At 43.4% G+C, this 22,288-nt stretch overlaps 1 protein-coding gene across 1 annotated transcript in view; it reads left to right on the plus strand.

The window, feature by feature from the left end:
- Window positions 1-4,429: 4,429 nt before the first annotated feature.
- Window positions 4,430-22,288, plus strand: part of thrab (thyroid hormone receptor alpha b) — a 109,205-nt gene continuing 91,346 nt past the window's right edge. The window contains exon 1 of the transcript XR_006027090.1: window positions 4,430-5,006. The gene's annotated coding sequence lies outside the window, so the exon portion shown is untranslated. The remainder of the gene's footprint in view (window positions 5,007-22,288) is intronic.

Below are 22,288 nucleotides of genomic sequence, written 5' to 3' on the forward strand. Positions count from 1 at the left end.
AATGAACTCCGTGAAGACTTGTGAAAGAGAAAAGGTGGATTAGGGATAATGAAGAGAGAGGAGGAAAGAGGAAATGAAATGAAATGAGAGGAGAGAGAGAGAGAAAGAGAGAGAGAGAAAGAAACACACACATACAGGCATACTGCCTATACAAGTCTATTCAAGGGCTCATAAATACATTGACATGTAAAGAGAACATGGTGTGATCCTGAATGTAGAGTGCTCTACCACATCACACTCTCTTTTTGTTCTCTGAGCAGCAGTGACGGCTATATGGAGGAAAATCTTCTCATTATGCAAGAAATCAAATACAAGATCAGACTTTCAAAGTGAATAATAAATAAATTCTGGTGATCTGACCAGAAAATCCAGATGAATATTTATCTTTGATTTAATCTGCCATTATAATGATGAACAATCTGAAATCGCGTTGTCCATTTATTAAATCCCACTATGTTAACAAATGCTCAAAATTCATCAAAGTGCAAGAACTGTTGTGGAGACATTGCCCATCTCTCTATTTAATTGCTTTTAATATGTGTGTATTATGCATGCATGTGTGTGTGAATGCTTCAAGCAATATTGCCTGCTGAGCACTCATTTTAATAGCAAATAATTTTTAATCTAAGCGGATAACATGCATAGGAGGAGGTAATAACTATGGAGGAGTTAAGATCAGCGTCTTGCATTTGTGGGGAATGCAAAGAGAGTGCACTTAATGAAACTTAATTGCTTCTAATTGTTTTTACAAATCAGGCTAAAAAAATGCAAATTTGTTAGGGAATCATTTCAAAGGATCCAGTCCATCATCAGTCATAAAAACTGATAGCTAGAGACACACTGATAAACAAATCAAGTGGATGGAACAGCAGAAGTCAATCGTCAACACGGCAGATTACACAGTGTGTAAAAATCTCTTCAAAAGTGAATACACCCACACTCAGTTACTTGGCTATAACATTTCATCCATATTTGTTATCTTGGGGCTTTTTTTAAAATTGAAACCCCAACGTTGTTTTTACTGAGTGACATTTTAACTACCCACATCTGTCCCCACTAACTTCATTAACTTTAACGAGATGCTAGATATTTGGATGCGGCATTAAAACCCCACTCATCACCAGATCTCCTAAAGACATGCGCCTGTTCTGGTGAGACTGAGAGCACATTTGAAGAGGGGGGGCATATCCCATGATTCATCTTTCTGGTTCCTTGGGGCATCCTCATTGGACTCCTGCTGAGCTGCTGCCGTACTACTGACTCAGTGCCTAATGAGTTGATTAAATCAATGCATGATGAGAAATTTGAATGGAGCTCAGTTCGTTCATTTGAACTGCATTTACTGATAACTTGTTGACTGCTAAGCACAAAGTGAACAATTAAGGAGCAACAAGCTTGACTGGAGACATGCAGAACTAGTCATGAGAGTTTTTTAGTGTGTGTGTGTGTGTGTGTGTGTGTGTGTGTGTGTGTGTGTGTGTGTGTGGTTGTTTAAAGACACAGCATGTTCAAACATTATTACACTAATGTAACAGCTGCAGAGTACAATGATCCCCTTCTCTTTCAGTGTGCTTGCATGTGTGTGTATTTGAGTGTGTGTGCATGTGTGTGTGTGTGTGTGTGTGTGTGTGTGTGTGTGTGTCTGTGCACCTAGACATTTCACAATCCCTTTAGCTCTGCTCATGAAAGGTCCTTTTTGACCTAATTATGGCTTGTGAACAAAAGGGATGATTTCATAGAAAGTTTAAAAATGAGCAAAAATGAACTAGCACAGTTGAATCTTTGTTCGCTTTTTTGCTATAGGCCACTTCTGGTGTTTTTGCACTGTGGTGGTTGAAATGTTTTTTTTTTTTTAATCCTGTTTGAAAGCTCTTCGTGATCACAAGAAGTGTGAGTGAGAAGATCCTTATGCATTATATTCCAAAGGGAATATGCCCAAGGCTGCTTCTGACCGAGTTCAAAACTTACTTTCAAACAGATGCCTTTAACAGTGCAATCTCACCAAAATAGCAAAGCAAGCAATTACCATAATTATGTTTTTTGGCTCCTAGTGAAAATATCTGAGCAAAAAATTCTAAAGAGCTTTCATTTGTTGAGGTCTTTGACACCTCGCCATATGATCAGATAGCTTTTAATGTGTGTGTGTGTGTGTGTGTGGGGGGGGGGGGGGGGGGGTGAAATGTGCTCATTATGCCAAACATTGTGGTTAGGGCTTTTGGATCATTGAGGAAGTGCTGTCACTTCACAACGTCGGCAGTGTGTGCAACTCAAAGTAAAGCATGTGCACATATGTTGCTTCTTATGTAAATAGATGTAAATGTCTGTTAAAAGTCCTCCCAGCCACACCTCAATGTGTGTGTGTGTGTGTGTGTGTGAGAGAGAGAGAGAGAGAGAGAGAGAGAGAGAGAGTTCAAAAGGGCTTTCTTGGTAACAGACCAAATAGAAATTGCTTGTTGTGTATGGAGAAATGTCAAAGCTTTGAGCTTAAGTCTACTGCTCACCCCTGCTCCTCCTGAAAAGCCTCACAGTGCACCAGATCAGGGTATTGCAAGTGGTTTTCGAAGAATTTCAAGCATTAGTCCTAATACTGTGAAAGACCAACTCTGTCAAGTGTGTATTGGTGGCCATGCACTGGTCAGTTAATCGCCATTAAAGCTTTGTGAGCAGCCTACACTGAACTCATGCTGTTCTGAACCAGTGATACTTTCTTCTGCTAAAAAGAGTTCTGGTACAAGCCAATCAGGGTCAGACAGACACCAGGTGGTTGGTCTCTGTACTACCGGACCTGGCCTTGGGCAGTCTTCAGGTCAGACCATAATCTCCTCAGCATCAACTGTTGCCTAGAAGCAACTCTTCACTTCCAAGTGACTTCCTCATATTTCATCTGTTGATTATTCGTGCTGGCGCAATCATGTCTGGTGTAAGTTGTGTGAACAAAAGGAATATCTTGAATTATGCTTCGGCATGTGTTATTTGTATGGCGGCTGGATATTGTTTTGATGTGCTCTCCATTTGTGATTCTTTTGTGATACAGAAGCTAAGCATACCGCTGGAGGATTTGAAGACATGTGGTATTTGCTTTGGGCTTCGTCCAGCTCCTTGTTTTTTCCCCAATGTGTTTGTCTTTTAGATTAGTATATGTTTGTGTGCCTCTGTCATATTGTTTGTGTTTGCCAGCTTAAACAACATTGATTTTACACTCTAAACTCAACTCTAATGGAAGGATATTTTATTTCTTTATCACAGTGATATGAAATATGTACACAAATAATATGAATATGCTATAGGCTTTGACGTGGACATTTAGGATAGAAATCATTAAATACCAAGCTGATAAATATGCAACTGATGGTAAGCTGTGGATTTGAATGGTAATGTAACATGAATACTCCATCATTGCAGGCAAACACAACCATTTTCATACTGCTAGTTAAAGGGCCCTTGAAAAGAAATGAGCTCTAAACCATACATGAGGAGTAACAGCAAACACACTACAATGCATTTTGTGTGGATAGGAGTGTGAGCCAAATGTTGCTGAACATAGGAACACTAAGGAAAGGTAACTGTAAAGGTAACAGGTAAAGGTAACTGGAGAAGGTAAAGGTAACTGAAAAAATAGAGGTTACTATACACTAGCAGTTTCTTCTTATACAAATCATTAGGAATGATTGCAATGTGCAAACATTTAACATGGACGAAGCACTCAATTGAACATTTGAACATAAAAATAAACCAGGAGTCAAGTTTGCATCCATTTTGGAGCTCGTCTATTAGGCTGTTATATCACCATGCCGATAACTGCCATTGATATCGACTACATTATGTCGAACGTCTTATGGTCTAACTTTAGTTTTCAAAATAGGTGTCGAAAACCCCACACAAATGCACAGAAACGCGCGCTCACACCCAAAAATAGACACAGAACAACCTTACCCCGCGTTTAGCTATAGAGCTGTACAGGCCTATGTGACTTAATCACTTCAGTGCAAAAGCACTCTGCTAAAACTTTGGCTGGGATAACATTGGGGAATAACAATAAATGTATGTCAAATCAATATCTTAATTAATGAGTTATAAATGACGAGTGATACACATCAGAAATGTTGCCTATTCTTAATTTGAGAGAGAAAAAACAGACAGAGATGAACGGGAAACTTAATTTGTCTCTAAATAATTGATATTTTTTTTCTCCCACATAGTCTACATATATATATATATATATATATATATATATATATATATATATATATATATATATATATATATATATAATTAAAGACACGGGCTAACTATTGGAAAATACAATCTACATTACAGCACAAAAACAAAAAGTGGGCTGCAGCAGCAAGATAAGGTGGAGCTGGTGCATAGGTCAGGATACGGGGCTGTTGATGTCTGCTGACTTGTCTCGTAGAAGATGCCCACTACGCCGACACACCGCGGTGCTGCCGTATCCTCACAGGACGTCCGTCCTTACCTCCGTCACCGCTGTCTTGCTTACTGTGTGACTGGCAGTCGGCTATTTTGTCCTGCGTTTGTGGTGCTATTACATCCGAACAGTCTCCGCTACAAGTATTTTACAATGTCAGTCCTGTAGAGAGCGGTAGATGGTTTTATTGAATTGTTTTATACGGGCTGCGAGCTGTGCGCGCCCTGTACTGTACAAAAACGAGGGGAGGAGGAGCAATAGTATTTCTCTTGATTTCCTACCCCTGTCGTGGCAGCCAACGAACACGACCGGAGCACTTTTTCCCCACATACCAAGGAAAATCCACAATAACGAGCGCACAGTGAATTCGCTAAAGAGCAACACGGGAACTGCATGAAACATTAATTTGACGGCACGCTGCGCCCTGCGGAGGAATTAGCTCGAATATCCCTTACTGTGCAGTGTATAGGCTACTACTACACTTGCACTGGATTGAGGGACAGCCTGGACATTCCCAGTCCCGTTTTCTGTCCCGAAAGGTTCCAGTTTGTGTCTTCGGCGACGGAAGAAACCGGCGGTAAGTGTTACTTTTGCTTATACACTGTTAGTATTGCCAGTTTTACATGGTGGTCATGCATTAAGCGTATGTGCTTTTTTACCACAGGAAGCTAACTCAACTCCTGTAGCTAGCTATTTGGGTTTGACAGATCAACGGCGCTGGTAGCCAACTAGCTATAGTAAAAGGCTATAGCACTATTTTCATATCGGCCTTGCCTTCCACGTTACAATATCAATGTGTAGGCTACGTTGTCGCCAGCCTTTACAACCAATTCAGCTGACATTGAAAACACAAGGTCCAAAGTTACAGAAGGCACAAAGCAAAGCAGTCCTACAATATATGAAAGGCCTAGGTGACTCTTTCTCTCTCTCTCTCTCTCTCTCTCTCTCTCTCTCTCTCTCTCTCTCTCTCACTCACTCACTCTCTCTCACACACACACACGCTCCATATGCGTACATTATTGGTCCACAAACAGCTATGCTACGTGCACAGGTCCTTATCACACTGTAAATAATGTATGAGTTGCAATATAAAATTGATTAACGCATATCCAGGTAAGTTTTCAAACGCCGGTTAATGTTTTTTTTTCCTTTCTTCGAATTCACTGTCACATGTTAATAGGGTAAAGTTGAAGATTGAGTTTCACAATGCCTGTAGCCTGATAAACTCATTAGGTCCAGATCAAGTGATGAAGTGCAAGTGACTTGATTTTTCGAAAGTGTGCAACAATGTAACAGTGAAACAATGCTGCCCCTGGGCTACAAAAAGTCTACAAACATCACCTATTCACTGCTCTCGTAAATGGAAGGGATTGCTTTTTTGTCTGCCTGACTGACTGAATGATTGCGCAAAAAGTAGGCCTACTAATTTTCTCCAAACTTGGAGGATAACATGGGTTCAGGAAAAGCCCATGACGCGTTGGTGCGGATCCACGAACTAGCCTATTTTCACTTTCGCCAACATTGCGAGATAGGGCATTTTGTCATGACAGGTCTGCGATCTGCGAGTGCCCTTTTCGATTTCTTATCAGCGATTTAGGCGAGCCTTTAACGCTCACCGACGCCGTCTGATAAACTGCAGTTTTACAATGCGAGCAGAATTTTATGATGCAATAAACTTAACTGGTGATTTTCAATACTTTCTAACATGATGACGATGTTCATTATGTGTATTTGTGGCAATCACTGGGTCCCCCTGACCTCGATTGCTATTAAACAAGCAGCCTAATCAACATGTCCTAGAAACCCTGCGTTAAGGCTGAAATGAACGCTGTTCTCCTCTCAAAAGGTCTCCCATAGGCTACATTAATCACTAGCGGGTTTGTTTGAAAATGTATGCGCTACAGTTTACCCTTGGCCTACTCAGACACTATAAATATTTTTTCCTTGCGCTATATCTTGCACCATTTCATATAATTCATACGTGGACTACCAAAAAAGCTTCAGTAGCCTAGTAGGTCTAATGGCATTTCACGGCTCAGTTTTTCGTTGGTGGTTACAGTTGCCACAACACCTGTAGCGGCCTCGCAGTTCGCCATAAAATACATTCTTACTTTAAGGCACACATCATACGAACACGAAATAAACATACATGCAGATTTTACGGCACCGGTGTTTGTGTAGGCATAGGCAATAAGAAGATATAGACCACCTGGCATGCTCAAGTTTAGCCCCAACTGACCTGGCTGTGTGTGTACTGTAGGCCTATTTAGGGGAAATCTTAGGTGACCTTGTCCCAGCCAGTGGCACCTTGGCCTGCCATGCACTCCTCCCCACTATATGGGGAAATGGAGCCAAACGAGTGAGAAAGTTCAGTTATGCAAGCACTGGTTTTGGTACTACTGTTGAGGCCCTCAGAGAAGTTAACCACATTATGATGTCACCCTAGCATTGGAAAAGCATTCTGAGTCATTTCACCATTTTCAGATGGGTGTCTGTGGAATGCTAAAAAATGTTTTGTCAAAGTCATTTATTTTATTTTTGAAAGCAGTCGAACATTATGCAGAATACTGGCTAATAAAAGTGTCCCCCCATACACACACACACACACACACTGGAGCTGTGCATTGGGGTGAAGCTAAATGCATTTAGGTCTCGGTGTCTGTCTTGTTCTATGCTCTGGGACATCTTTCAGATGGGGTCTTCGTGCTCATGCCGCTGTGTTAATTAGATTATATTCCCCATATGCTGAGCAAGTGCAGGTTGCTTTTTTCCTCCCCTCCTCCACCATCCAGCAAAGGCATGCTCATCCATCTGAGCGGAAAAAATCCATCATTCATCTGAGAGAGAGAGAGAGAGAGAGAGACAGCGTTCATGTCTTCTACTGCTCTAAAGCTCCACGCAGTGGATCTTGGCCGATATCCTGCCTATCTCTCTGCATACCTGCTCCTTGCCTTAGCATTTGATGTTTATAGCAGAGGACTTAGAAATGGATCTGGCACATTCTCAAAAAAAGGCATGGATATGGTTAAACCCTGTAAACATTCATGAGTGGACAACAGGTTCCAAAACCGTTTGTTTTGCAGTGTTTTGTTGTGCTCAGTGTAAAGATTAATGATAAATTGTTAAGGATTCAATTGTGCGCGATGCTTGTACAAGTGCATGGCAGATGATGCACTTGTGATTGGGCATTGCTGTTATGCAAGGGTTGCACACCAGTGTTAAACCAAACTAGAAAAAAACCCAACCAAAGGGCCAGACCATTTATTTCTTGATTAGGCATTTTTCTCTCACGGTTGTGAGTGCCAACAGTATTACAGTAAAATCCTATGGGGCCCCTTGTTTTCATGTTGCAAACACCACCCTAATTATCAAAGACAAGCAGCAGTAAAACCCATACAAACACACACACACACACACACACACACACACACACTCACATGCACAAAGTCTCTCACAAAGCCACTGCTTGAAAGGACAGGAAATCCCATGTTGTAATACAGTAGTGTTTCATGTTTCTTTCCCTGGTCACTTTTTCTACTTGTGAGCCCCTGCTTTTTACAAGTTTCCTCCTGGTATCCAGGCGAGAGAGGGAAAAAAAAAAGCATGCAGCGCTGACAAATACAGCCACGCGGCCTGGGACGGCAACCGCAAAGCCCTGCGATGAGGCCTCCGGGGTGGACAAGATAAGAGGCCAAGTCCATGCGGGGGGTGAAGAGGTTTCAGAGTGACCCCCCCCCCCCACTCCAATGTGAGCTTTAACTAGCCCATGGCTTTGTGTGAAATATGCACTTGGGGTCATCTGAATGTAATTATCTTCAATACTGCATCGCCCGTCTTTTTAAAATGGAGACAGTAACTGGTGTGTTCTGTCACCCCCCTTGGAGCTGAACTGTTGCTTGTAGCATTTGAGTGAGTGTGTGTGTGTGTGTGTGTGTGTGTGTGTGTGTGTGTGTGTGTGTGTGTGTGTGTGTGTGTGTATGTAAGGTGTTAGACCCCCGGTCTGTAATGGTAGCGACCTCTTTCCTCATTATCATTGCTTATACAGCACTGCTGCACAGAGAGAAGGCATGAGGTCTCTGTCTTCTTTATTCAGGCTTTGAAATCATCATCAGGCATTTTCACTCCATTCTTTCTGTCTTTTTTTCCTGTCGTAGGACAGTGCAGCCGCTCAGCTGATAAGCGCAAAACCACTGTGCCGTGGTACAAGGCTGGATTTATCAGTGTGCGGTTTGATCGCCACAAGTGTGAGACACTGCCGCCGCTTTCGAGATAACCCAACTGTGTGCCTGTTTGCACACACACACACACACACACACACACACACACACACACACAGCTAGTTACAAAGATGAATGTTAAGACACAGGGACTCACGGTGCTCATCTCTGTGGGTTTCCTCCCTCAGTTGCAGTTACAGCTCATGTTTTCTGATGTCTCTCTCCTGTTCAACCCTTTTGGTAATTTGGTAATTTGTCCTTTTCATTAAGTGCCTTTCTTTACCTTTTAGCTTATTGTCACGTTGTCTTTCGTTCACCGTGTCATGCTGGTGTTAGTGTGCTCATTGTAGGCTCCTTGTTAGCGTTGTTGTTATTGTTGTTGTTGTTGTTGTTGTGTGTGTGTGGTTTTTTTTATGCCTTCTGCCGGCCAGTTGTTCGTAGCTGCACTGTGGTTTCCAGGTCCACTGTTGCCAGCAACCACCCTGGGCTCTGAGCCTGGTTTTGGAGATGGGTCTATCCCCTTCCACACTGCCCCGCCCTCTGTGTGCACACCCCCACGATCACTCCAAAACCAGCCTCCCCCTCCTCTTTCCAACCCCCCCCCCCCCCCCCTGCTCCTGCAATGCGAGCAGCCGGACTGGGCTCGGCATGGGAAAATAATAACATATAAAATGGCCTTTATTGGATTGAAGAGCTGAGAGGCTGTTTTATGTGGGCACGCTTCACACTTATTAACACCACTAAATCTTAACCCAGTGTAGCTGATCCAGGCTGGGTGGCTTATGTGTTTTTTTTTTTTTTATCAGGAAAAGAGAGGGGGGGGGGGGGAGTGGCCGAGAGAGCTAGTGAGGAGACCAAGACGACTCGGAAGAGCAAGTGAGACAGAGAGAAAAACAGAGAAAGAATGAAAGAATGAATGAAGAAAGAGGGAAAGAAACAGGGAAGATGGTGGAGGAGATTTTTTATTTGTTTGTTGGGTGAGAAGTTTGCAGGTCCAGTCAGTTAACAAGCGCGTCTCCATGCGACAGTCACTGTGTCTCCCACAGGTGTGCTGGCATTGGGGAACACTCCTGAGCACACTTGAGAGGGAGAGAGAGGAGACTGTTTTTGTTTGCTCTCTGGCAGGAGATGGGAAGTGAAGCGCCGCCCCCTTTTTACCAACACCGCACAAACTTAATTCTCAGAAAAGACAACCGGGTTCGATTCTCAATGACTGACTGTGTGTGATCACCCCCCCCCCCCCCCCCCCTACCTTGGATGACCAGCTCTTTGTTCTCACCCCATCTGCACAATGTTGTAATCTGTCCTCTAACCTCCACTCCTTTCTCAGTGGCCATTTGTTTTGTTTTTTCTCGCCCGATGACCAGATCTATGTGCCTTTTCCGTCTGTCGCCCTTTCTGTAATTTGTCCCGTACCCTCGGCCTTACGCCAGACGTTCTCATTTCTTGGCCTTCACTGAGGATGCACTTATCGTTATGAATGTCATGCATAAAAGTGGTCTATCAGTAGAGGGGCATGACGAAGGCCTTATTCCATCGCCTCAAAGACAGATCGATCAGTTGGCCCGTGGGGTGGTAACGTGACTTTTTCGTTGCTGCTGATGCTTTAAGTGGAAATTTTCATTTTTGAAAGTTAGCTTTTTTTTTTTTTGCCGCAAAGAAATCAATTTAGCTCCGGAACCGATAAAGTGCATCACAACTCTATTCGCTTGCGGTCTGTAAATGGGATTCTGCCGTCTACAGCTTTCATTACGGTGAAAAAAAAAAATTAGAGGCTGTTTACTCTGCAAAGGGTCGAAGTGTCTCGTTTTGCTGTTCGAAGAGTCACTGGTGGACTATCCACATATTCGCTTTTAATATCCAAGATAAGTGTGTTAACCGAGAACAGTGTTTTAATTTTATTTAATTCTATCAGTCAGATTATAGATTTTCCTTGAGCCAGTGAATATGCAACCTGCACAGCGGAGTGATAAAGTCTAACAAATGCAGATAGCCATGATAAGAGATAATTGAATTGAGGCTCGATGGGCCATTCAGGGGGAGCTGGCACTGTCTCCAATATCATGTATCTCCAGAGGTGTAACTTTTTCAGATAGTGTCTGAGAAAATGGATGATGGAAGCATTGGCAGAAAAATCCAAAGAGCTCACTGTCATCATATCACTGGCTCCCCTATAGGTTGTTTATTTAGTCTGATATATGGCCCAATTCCATTAAGAGTTGAAGCCAGGTCTTTACCCTTCTCCATTTGTTCTGACTCTGATTTTTCACTGGCTCCAGAAGTCCTTCAAGCCTGTTGTCTCTGCGGCAGTTTGGGCAGGAGAATAATATTACGTATGATAACAAAAATGGTCATATGTCAGGGGGATTTTGCTGGATGTCAATGTAATGAGCACATTGTTATGCTGCGATAGGATCGCACTGATTCTTGACCGCTCGGGCAGCCTCAAATCAGCTTCGGATAACAACCAAGTCACTTTGTTGAACGAAGCCTGCATTTTTACAAGGTAGTATTTCTTTGTTTATTTGCGTATACAGTAAGTCTGTGTGTGTGTGTGAGTGTGTGTGTGTTTGCGTCTGTCTGATAATTTGGTCCTCAGGAATTCAAGATGGACCGGCTCCAAGAGACTAAGACAACTCCACCTTTATGATCATTTTTTTGTTGCTTCTTTTTGACATTTTTAGGCCATCCTTCTTATGCCAGAGACCTATTTTTATTCACCAAACTACCACTTATGTATACACATTCAAATGAAACCTTGTTACCATCAAGCTGAAAATAGCTGCCTGTGGTATTTCATTAGAGTGGTTTATCCGAGTCAGAGGGTCTGTTTCTGTATGTTTGCGAATGTGTGTATATGTTTGTGTGTATGTTTGTTAGGCCTGCGTTGTGCGACTGTGAAGGTTTAAGAAACAGAGGAGACTTCAGAGAGTTCAGTAAAGGGGAATTGTAACGTAAATAGCACTGTTTATACCCCCCACAACCGACATAATGCTCACCATGATGGCTTCATTGTGCACCTTCTCATACTAATTTGCTTTGAGTCATTGCAGCAGGCGACCTCTCCATTTTTTGCCTGATTATTAGACCTATACACTACCAAGACGATCTTAATCCCCCCCCCCCCCCCCCCCCCCCCCCGTTGTCCAAGTCAGCTACTGCCACAAATTTAATCCAATTCTGTGGGAAACACTGTAAATACTTCAGAGTTTCTTTCCTTTCTTGCCAGGATTGCTAAACAGAAGAGGCTTTCCTCTCTTGTCTCAGTCGTTTCTTTTTGGAAAGGGAATGATGTTGTCATTGTCCTTGTGTTCAGACGTTGTCTCTGTTTGCTTGTACTGTCACCCCTGGAGCACAACAGTGGCATGTCTTTGTGGAAGACTCCCGTGGCACGCTATACTTAGGCTCGCTCCGACACTTTGTCATTCCGAGTCTGCCAGAGAAAGGCCACCAAAACCTCAAAACCCACTAATTGTTATTTATTGACCTTTGCACACGAGAAAGAGGGAAGAACAGCCCAAAAATATTTCACTTTCAGATAATCCACTGATGTCTTATGCATTCTCATGGCAACGGTTTCTTCTTTTTTCTCGGTCACTTAGAGAACTACAGTAGATAGAGACACAGATAGAGAGAGAGAGAGAGAGAGAGAGAGGAGAGGTGTCATGGTGACCACCAATGGGACCCACATGCAGGAAACAGGAAGCAACCAGCGTCTCCCCTCCCTTGCTCTCTTTCTCCCTCTCTGTCTATCTATCTTTTCTTTGTTGTTTGTTGATACTGCCGCTCCTGTGATTTTACCTTCATTCATCAACTTGTCAAGATTAGTATCTGTGCCCCTGGCACACCTGTTGCTCCAGCATCTGTCAGGCAGCCATGAACTCAAGTTCTTTTCACTTTGGAGTCATTGCCAGTGCAGTATTCGAGAGTGGGCGTACATAGGTGTCAGTGTCAGAATCTTTCTCTCAAAGAGCATCTCTCTATTATATTTGTATTCCCCTCAGGGGCACCGCTAACATTTATAGTTTTTTATTTTTGCAAAGATGACATATGCCAAATCACAAAGCTAATTAAATCAGGCCCTTAAATTATGGCTTTCTCTAAGAACAAACTTAGTTGTAAGACAACTTTATGCCTTGCAGTGGCAAAATCACTTAAAAAGGACACTTGACTTGTCTTAACTGTTGATTCAGATGTGAAGAGTAACACACAACACACCAAACACACCAAAAACACCGAGGATTTTTACTCTTTATTGTAGTGATATTTTCATAGAATTTTTCACGTGAAGCCCAAATTGATTTCCTGCCACCGTAGAGAGGTGAGTAGGATCTGCACAGGCCAGTGGAGAGCACAGACCCAGTACGGGGAGTCATTTAGAGTTTTCCTAGATCATCTCTCCAGCAGTAATTAGGTCCCTAATTACCCTGCCCATATCCATGTCACCTCCGCCCGCTCTCTCTCCCTCTCTCGTGCCTCTGGGTGGCACACCTACACGGAAGGCTTGTGTCCCACACATTAACACCCAGGGCAGGGAACGACTAATGTCTTTCTAATGTCACAAAACCAGTTTGCAAAATCCCTCGTTCGCCACCTAGATATGCAAAATGAGCACTCTGAGCAAAAAGAAGGGACAAATAAAGAGCACATCACACATACACGTAAATGCTTTGGTCGTCTTTAAAAAAAAAAAAACAACAATTTGAAAATGTGGCGCTCTGGAGTGGTGATTTCTGCGATGCAACAAGTGCGGCACAGGCATGAGTCATGAGTGGCCCTTTTGAGGTTGGGGAGATGAAAGCATTGTAACAGGTGGGGTGGGGTTGGGGGGGGGGGGGGGCGATGTTGTTTTTGAGCTCTTGATGGGCAACGTTCAGTTCCTCAGTTGTGTCCTGACAGCACAGAATGTACCGAAATGTCCTAGAAAGAGGGAGCGGTAGAAATGCAATGTAGAAGGTGAGAGAAAGAGAGGCTGTTGGGGAAGAAGTGATTGCTGACGTCTTTGGTGGTGACACGCGTGTCAGAAAGGGTGGAGATTTCTTTTTAGAAAGAACAGGTTTTTTTTTAAGCTATGTCCTTTTTGCAAAAACAAGAAGGAATGTATCAATCCCAAAAACGTATGGTACAGCGAATGGTATGTCAGCCCAATGCGTACGCTCACACAGACTCATTCAGTCACAAGCGTGTTTGTTTGTGTCTGCTGACAGACACACGCACAAAAGACTAAAGATACCTTATATACAGACATATACAGATATCTATATATTTGTGTGCATGTGTATATTTATAAATTGCATATACATATGCAAAAATACATGCACAAACATGTATATCCTGTATGGATTTATCTGTGCATACAGACTCAGATGAGTTAGGCATATGTGTACTCTTAACCCCCAGGAGGTCTCTTCTGTGGACAGTTTCCTGCTTGGGATGTAGGGTTGGCTACTATTGATTCACTCCCACGGAGTAAACACTTCAGATTTAACCTGTCTCGGGTCGCCTCTGCCAGTCTAAATGGCCTCAGATGAGAGTAGTTAGCGTTACCGATTTTCCATATGCGAACACATGAGCTAGTGTAGCTGCAGCAAGTGCTTTAACACAGACATGTAAAAGCACACACATGTCCACACTAAATTGGCATGCGATGTGATTGATTTTGGCGCAGAATCAATCTGTTTGTTTACACATTGCATTGGATACACACGTGATATGCTGCTCACATACGACTCTTGTGTAGCAGATACCAGCATCCATATTTCATCGGTGAGATAAAATATGAAGGAAATGTGCTGGAAAAAACATAACGCTGTTCAGACGAGACTTCCAGCTTATACGGCGTGGTCTTTGCTGTCCATTTATTTTGGATGTGTTCTAAGCTAACTGCCGGAGGTGCACTGGACATTGAGTAAACAACTGCCTTTTCCCATAGTGCTCTGCAAAACCCAAGTGAGCTTGAAAGCACAAGAGTAAGAAGTCAGTCTTTGTTCAGTCTAAGTAATGATTATGACCTAGCGCAATATTACGGCTGTCATGCCTGCTCAAGTAGTCGTATATAAATTACACGTGGGCGCTCCCGGAGCATGGCGCTTCATATATTTTTCATGGTAGTCCAGCAGAAATCCTATACACCTGGACCTGGGTTTTCTTTTTGTCTGTGAGTGTGTGTGCGTGCCGGGGGAAGGCAGCTTTGACGGAGTGTTGGCCCCCTCCGAGTTGGGCTCTCCCTCTCCCACTCCCGCTCACGTTGGCGTTCACAGGCTCTCTGTCTGGCAGGGATCAGATGACTGGGGCACACTGCATGCCTCCAGCCCCTTTACAAGCCCCGGGTCATGGGAACTTCCTTGTAATGGGGTGCCTCTTCTCTCTCCTTCTCTTGCTCTCTCTCTCTCTCTCTTTCTCACTCTCTCTCTCTCTTTCTCTCTCTCTCTCTGTCTTTGATGGCTTTTTGAACTTAAAGCACATGTGTGTGAGTGTGTATGTGTGCATGTGTGTGCCTGTGCATGTGTGCCTGTGTATGTGTGTGGTATCTATTTATGTGCATATGTTTCTGCACATGTGTGTATGTCGCAATGTTAGTGTGTGTATGTGTGCGTGTACGTGTGTGTGTGTGTGTGCGTGTGCGTGTGCGTGTGCGTGTGCGTGTGCGTGCGTGTGCATGCACGTTCACGTGGGTTGTGGCTCTCTCCAAGACAGCACAGCATAGTCCAGTCCCTCCATTGTCCAGGCGTTGGACACCTTCCAGGGCATCTCCACGGGAGAAGCGCGTGGCTTTTGGCCCAGTTTAAACTGTAAACCAGTGTTAATGAAGGCGACATGAGAGACAGGGGGCCTCTGGGCACTTCACGTGCGCCACAGATTAACGAAACCCTTAACGAAAACCAGCGCCATCACATCGCAAAACACACAACCCAGCACTCTTGCCCCTGCATGAAGACTCCCATAACGAAGCTGTTTGGGTGGTGTCGTCATTAACTATCACTTAGAATGTCGCGGGGAGCAACAATAGTGCAAGGAGTTCGGCACCTCAGATCGGCACACGTGCATCGGCACACTGATGGGAACGTCAGTTGCTGGGCTCCATAAGGAGTCTTCCTGTAAGGAGTCACTGCAGCACTACATCGGAGCGTAAAGGCACGAGCCAGAGAAGGAGAGAGAGAGAGCAGCGAGCGGTGAGGAATGAAACTGGAGAAAGTGACCTTTCTCGTTTTTGTTCCATTTTTCTAACCCCAGCTTTATAGGAGAGAGAGAGAGAGAGAGAGAGAGAAGGAAGATAGTTCATGTGTAGGAATAGCATTCCTCCGACTCAAGCAGGGGTGTTGGAGCAGCGTGCAGCTCTCCCAGCGGTGAGTGGGAGAGGGGAGAGCTATTTTACTTGGCACCGTGGCTCAGGATGGGCCCCTTACTTGGCTGCCGCCCCAGCGGTTCGTTCTCTGTGCACATTCGCCCGGGCTTTTGGGAACTTCTCTAGTCATGTGATCACTCACATTTTTCTTTTTACACTAGCAAAAAAGAATCAGGTTATGGCAAGTACCTTTATATCTGTCTGTATTAGTCTTTTCCTTTGGTGATCATTTTAATCTCTTTCATGATGCTTGCATGCCATGGAGTCATTGTCTTGTGTAAACAACTCTTAACTGTCAATCCGAGTTGTAATGGTCCTAGTGACAGAATATTTAGAAGCCTACAATTTCCTTTGCCATAAACATACAAACAGTGATCTGGATGGAGTATTTGGATTATTTATAACTTGTTTATTTTAACATTTTTCTCCCTCCAAGTCGTAATTTGCCTGCAACATAAAAGCATTATTTTTCCTGGGTGGACAGTACTGTGCAGTAGTGCAATCTGGAGGAGCCGGGATACCCTCTGAGGAGATGAGAGCAGGCAGCCAGAGAATGTGTTGAGACTGAAGTAAGACAACAGCAATCAGAGGGCTGACTTCACCCATGGATTATAAAATGAGTTGCCAGTGTTGGCATTAGTTTACTACAGTCGGCACAGCTTTTGTGTGTGTGTGTGTGTGTGTGTGTGTGTGTGTCTGTGTGTGTGTGTCTGTGTGTGTGTGTGTGTGTGTGTGTGTGCGTTGGTAATCAGTGGTGTTCCCTTGGTGGAATGATTGGCATGGTTCTCTTGGTGCTTCCAGGAAAACTGGATGAAGTTTCTCTGCTGAAGGGCATTCACAGATCTCTTTCTCTCCGGCATTCTCTCTGTCTCCTTTTCCCTCTCATCACTCTCTGGTCATGGGCTGCTGAATTTCAGCTCTTTCACACCAAGAACATACAAGGACAAAGAATTGTAATGGCCTGGACCAGATTCAGGCGTCTCCCTCCCTCTTACCCTTTTCTCGCTTTCTCTCTTTCTCATTGCTCTCTCCCTCCCTCCATCTTTCACTTATCCCTTTTCTCTCTCTCTCTTTCTCCTTGCCCTCCCTCCCCCCTGCTTTCTTCCTATCTCTCAGACTCTCTCACACGTAGAAAGATACGTCCAACAAGGCCGTCTCCCTCCCTCCCTCTCCGCCTCTCCTCTTCTCAGATTATGGCGGAAACAGCTAAGATAGCAGGCCCTGTGCTTTTGATTGACTTTCGATTGAACTGTAGGCCACGATAAGGCCAAAACTCATGCAGAGCATTTGCTTGATCAGATCTTTTCACTAACTAAACAAAAGCCACATAGATAATGCTGTTGACTCTACTCCTGAGACAGGTTGTTCTTTTACCTCTGCCAAACACACACACACACACACACACACACACACACACACACACACACACACACACACACACACACACACACACACACACACACACACACACACACATGGACACACACATGGACACACACACGGACACACACACACATATACTACCCATATATACCACATGCATGCACATTACACACATATACTACACATATATACCACATGCATGCATGGGCAGCCGTGGCCCACTGGTTAGCACTCTGGACTTGTAACCGGAGGGTTGCCGGTTCGAGCCCCGACCAGTGGGCCACGGCTGAAGTGCCCTTGAGTACCCCTGTCGTTTACATGGGTTCAGTTTGTTCCTGCTGCGCATTGTCAAAACTCGAAATCAACAGAGGAAGAGGGCACCAGGCTAGGCCTACTTCAGTTGTTAGCATACATTCAGAACCAAGAAACTGACATCTGAAGTCTTTCTCAGGTGTGTGTGCTCCTTTCATGAGACAGAAAGAAAAGCTGAATAGGCTATCCCTCCTGCATGCGGGTTTTAGCGGGCGGGAGCGGGACATCATGTTACAGATGCGGGTGGGAGCGGGACTAAAAATGACACACTAATGCGGGAGCGGGCCAGAATATTGCGTGAGCGGGCGGGCGCGGGACTGAAAAATCAGTCCCGCGCAGACCTCTAGTGACTCTGCAGTCACAAGCAAAATTACACACAACTAAAACTCATATTGTCATTTCATCAAAAAGAGAGTTCTTTTGTTATTGTTTCATTACAGCTTATCTATCTTTATGAAAGTTTTACTACATTGACAATGTACAGCGGGGAAAAAACGTCAAATTTTTTTCAGTAAGTATACTTCCAGTGAGGCTATTCGCATGAAATTTTCACCGGACATTAGTATTAACTTAGGTAATCCACACATATATAAAAATCCAAACATTAATGTCTAAAAGTAGTGTTATGAGTAAAAAAGTGGCACAGGGAAAAAGTATTGAACACGCTAAGAAAAAGCAGTACACAAAGGCGAGGAATGACAAGGAACAAACTGGAATCTATAAGTAGTTAGAGAAATTGTCCCTCCTGTCTGTGCAAATTGATATAAGATGGGTTAGTACATACTGGTGGGCTATAAAAAGGTTTTTTATTACCAAGGTGTCACACAAGAAACATTTCATGATGGGTAAAGGCAAAGAGCGCTCCCAAGACCTTTGCAACCTTATTGTTGCAAAACATATCAATGGAGCTGGTTACAGATGCACTTCAAAACTTCAGAATCATCCAGCAAGCAATATTGGAGCCATTATCTGCAAGTGGAAGAAACATCACTGCATCATCAACTGGCCATGCACAGGATCTCCTTGCAAGATTTCTGACCAGGAAGTCAGAAGGATAGTCAGAAGAGCCAAGGACCACTCTGAGAAAGCTCCAGAAAGATTTGAAGGCAGCAGGTACAATTGTTACAGAGAAAATCATAGGTAATGCACTCCACCACCATGACCTCTGTGCACGCTCATCCCGCATGACTCTATTGCTGAAGAAAAACATGTCAAAGCTTGTTGAAAGTTTGCTACACAACATTTGAACAATCCTATGAAATACTGAGAGAATGTATTCTGGTCAGGCAAGAGCAAAATTGAACTTTTCAGATGTTATACTACACACCATATTTGGAGGAGAAATGGCACTGTGCATCACCCTAAAAATACCATACCAACAGTGAGGTTTGGAGGTGGTGGAATCATGGTGTGGGCTGTTTTGCATCTCATGGCACTAGCAGACTTCATACAGTTGAAGGAATGATGAATGGAGTCATTTTGTTCTGGCAGAATCTTTACTTCTACCAGGATGATGAGGATGAGACATGGCTAGACCTACCAGCAGGACAATGATCCAAACCATTCAGCAAAGGAAGCTCTCAATTGGTTTCAGAGAAAAGAAATCAAGGCCCTGTCTTCAATTCAATTGAACAGTTTTGGAAGTTAACTAAAGATCAGGATTCACAAGAGGGACCCCTGAAATATTCAATATTAAAGGACTATCTGTTTAAAAGAATGGGCCAAACTCACACCAGAATACTGTGACTGATTAGTTTCGTCATACAGAAAATGCCTTGAAGCTGTCATCACGAATAAAGGCTTTTCCACAAAGTATTTAAGAAATTTCAGCAGGCGTGTTCAATACTTTTTTCCTGTGTCATTCAACTTTATTACACATAACTCTTCCTATGGACATTAATGTTTGGATTTTTTATATGTGTGGATTAGAGTTATAGAGTTAATTCTAATGTCTGGTGAAAATTTCATGCAAATAGCCTCATTGGAAGTATACTTACTGAAAAAAATGTTGATGTGTCCAATACTTATTTTCCCTGCTGTAGGTGTATACCTTGATCAACTACTGTCTCCACATAGAAGCTGATCCATGTCATCCTAGCAGAACAATACTATTATGCCTACTGAAATGCTGTCATCAACTGCATCAGAGAGATCACATCGATACTGCACAATATCATAGTCAGCATAATGCACTTCACAGTTAAAGGTCTGCTGAAGAAGGTTCAGCTGCAATCAATGTCATGTAGACTGTGTGATGTGGTGCTGCAGTGAAATTGGATAACTTTGGGTAAACAGTTGAATCCAATTGTCTTTGGCACCTAAACACAACTAGCCTTAATGATTTAAAAGACAGTCTAACATATCTCTCTCTCTCTCTCTCTCTCTCTCTCACTCTCTCTCTCACACACACACACATACACACACACACACACACACACACATACACACACACACACATGCACACACACACACACACACACACACACACACACACACACACACTCACACACACATACACACAGACACACACTTTTGACTTTATTTGTATTATGTTCAACAGTGATGCTTCATTTTGACAAATTAAAATAAATATTGTTTTATTTAGTGCTTATTTTGCCATCTGAGTGTCCGATTACAGGACAATGGCGCCAGTCATTGTATTAGAAATTATTATCAATGAAGATAAAGTGTGGTAGTTTGACACAGCCCTCTCAATAGCTAAATCTGCACAAAGCACCAGCACTTTGGGCACACCGCTTGCTGTATGTAGACATAGGACATATAACTGCACATGCATTCAACCCTGCAAGGACACTGGAATGACCAACTGCATGTCTGGTCACATGAAGCAAATGCAAGGTCACCCAAGCCTTTCCTTTTTTGCCAAATAAGGAGAAACAAATACTGCAAAATGTGGCTTGTGCAATCTCCAGTTGCATGTTCACTGTGAAACATATAGCTGCTGTGGCAGCCCGTGACCTCACCCTGTCACTGTTATAAGCTATATGGTGTGAAAGGTTGCTGACAGTGCCGCGTGCTGTTGTTTGGGTGAAATCCGAGGCCGTCTGAAAATATTCATGATAAATAACTTAAATCTGCCCAAGTGCGTATAATTCACTGAGGTGTCTAGGCAGGATGAAATATCTGTAGAAGCTGTGGAACCTAGACAGGGTTCAAGAGGCGATCTCCTGGATATATAGTATGGGGGGAATGTTCTCTCCAAACACGGAGAACTGACGAATGTACTGGAGGCCCTTGTTAAAAGAAACAGTACGGGAGCACAAGTGTTTGAGGGGGTACGAGAGAAAAAAAGGATGGTATAGCCCTGCAACAATAGTGTCTTGTGTCAATGTTGGAAGAACCCAAATGTATTCAGGTGACCTACATAGTTTAATGTGATCCATGGCCTCGCCTTCTCATCTGTCTGTAACTGAAAGCGTGGTTTCACTAAACCACCCGCCTTCAAGCATTCACCACATATGTTACATAGATAAGAGCACTGTGTCTGGGGTACCCTGCCGTATTTTTTTTCCATTGGCTCACTTAAGCAGTCTTCTGTTCCTACCTGTGGCACTGTTTGCTTTCCTAGCTTACTGTTATTCTGTAATTGTGTTTGCAAACGTTCACTCTAATGCTGTCACTTGATCACGCCAGCATCTAAAGTCAAGTGAAGTGGTTGCGTCATTTGAAGTGTTTTTCTTTGGATATAGTGAAAATAGGATTCAAGGGATGTGGACATTTTTCTGTGTCTTTAAATTGTCAAGTGTATGTTTGAAAAAGGAAGTGAATGGAGTTCGCAAGTTTGTGCGATTGACATTGCAGATATGACTGCGCGTATGATCGATACCACATAGCAGAGTTGACTCGTTGAGTGTACAATGGGAAAACGAGAGAGCCATTTCTCATTGGCTATCTTGCTTTGTGGGAGCGTGTCATCAAGCCTTCATGTTTATCAGAGGAGTCCTTTCCGGTTCCACCTGATGTACCTGATAGAACCGCAGTCTGCTCTCATATCGGCCTCGTCCCTAAATGTCACCAGATTTGTCCTCAATAAAATGTAACCTTTTCAGGCATACAGACAGCAGGGAGGGGAGGCACAAGTGGCCACAATTCTAAATGGCACAAAGCTACTAGGGAATAATTGGATATTTGTATGAGATATGGTGTGTGTTCGTTGGAGAAAAGCAGATTCTGATTGGGCTGCTCCTCAATGTCTTGAACCACGGGTCATGTTAAACTAGGGTGTTGATTTCTGATGATTAGCCAAAAACTGACTAAACTAGAAACCATTTAGAAAGTGCTTTTTGTTTAGCTTTGTGTAAAGTGTCTTTGAAAAGGTTTAAAAGAATAAATCTGCCATTAAAAAAAAATCCTTAGTCTCAAAACCTTAGATGAGCCATTGTGCCTGCATCAGCCGCAGACTTCCTTTAGCCTGAAAGCCAAACACCGGTCACACCATGCCCATTGCACCAAGCTCGTAAAGAGACTCACGAGACTGAAGACATACACATGAGCCATATGACCCTAACCGCAAGCCCAGGGTCAGGGTATGATTGTATGCTTAGTATGGTGTCGACTAGCTAATAAAACTGCAAAAGCCAA

Source organism: Alosa sapidissima, chromosome 24 (genome assembly GCF_018492685.1).
Source record: "Alosa sapidissima isolate fAloSap1 chromosome 24, fAloSap1.pri, whole genome shotgun sequence".
Lineage (NCBI taxonomy): Eukaryota > Metazoa > Chordata > Actinopteri > Clupeiformes > Clupeidae > Alosa > Alosa sapidissima.